This window comes from Chrysochloris asiatica, unplaced genomic scaffold (assembly GCF_000296735.1).
Source record: "Chrysochloris asiatica unplaced genomic scaffold, ChrAsi1.0 scaffold00138, whole genome shotgun sequence".
In the NCBI taxonomy this organism is placed as follows: domain Eukaryota; kingdom Metazoa; phylum Chordata; class Mammalia; order Afrosoricida; family Chrysochloridae; genus Chrysochloris; species Chrysochloris asiatica.
Genome location: NW_006408656.1, coordinates 428379 through 429126, shown reverse-complemented (window position 1 = coordinate 429126; position 748 = coordinate 428379). Strand labels below are relative to the sequence as shown.

General features: G+C 43.2%; 1 pseudogene; it reads right to left on the bottom strand.

The window, feature by feature from the left end:
* On the bottom strand, positions 1–390 carry LOC102839604 (annotated as a pseudogene).
* Positions 391–748: the final 358 nt, after the last annotated feature.

Genomic DNA, 748 nt, shown 5'->3' with positions numbered 1-748 from the left:
TCAGTGGGCTAACTGATGAGGCACCGGCTTGTAATGGGTTTCACAGTTAGGGCACCGCTGGGCATCACCTTTGTGCAGCTAAAACCAGATAACAGCACTGTTGTCTTCTTCACAGATGCAGCCCATAATTCGCTTGTTGGTGATGGAGGGGACTAAATTAGGGTCGTCCTTGGTGCCTGCAGCTGCCTTTGGAGCAAGCATATTGTATGGATACTGCCCTTTCCTTGCCGCCATCATGACCTCCCTTTTCAGCCCTGTGGCCTGTTCATCGTCAATAGGGACACCGCCTCCAGATGCCATCGAGCGCACGACGGTGACCGCATTGGGACAGCGGGTTTTTAAAGCCTGAGCCGCCAGAGCTCCAATTTTGCTAAGTAACCTTGAAGCCATAATGTTCGCGACAAGCAGTCTGTAAGGTGTGTCTTTTGAAGGATCCTGTTTTCTAATCCATTCTGCTATTCTCTGTCTCTTGACTGGTGCATTTAATCCATTGAGGTTCAGTGTATTAAGGATAAGTATGCATTGATTGCTCTCATTTTGCTGTGTGCTTTTTGGTGGTACTGAGCTTCACATAATTTTCTTTGTTTCAAATAATTTTCTGTGCTGAGTTCATTTTGTTTTCGTGTTTTCCTATCAATTTCTTCATTGTTATTGTTTTAATTTTCTTTGCAGTTACTCTGTAATTTATTTTTCCCCAGTTTAAAAGTCTGTTTTATTCTGAAATTTACTTGACTTCCTTGTTATTTGT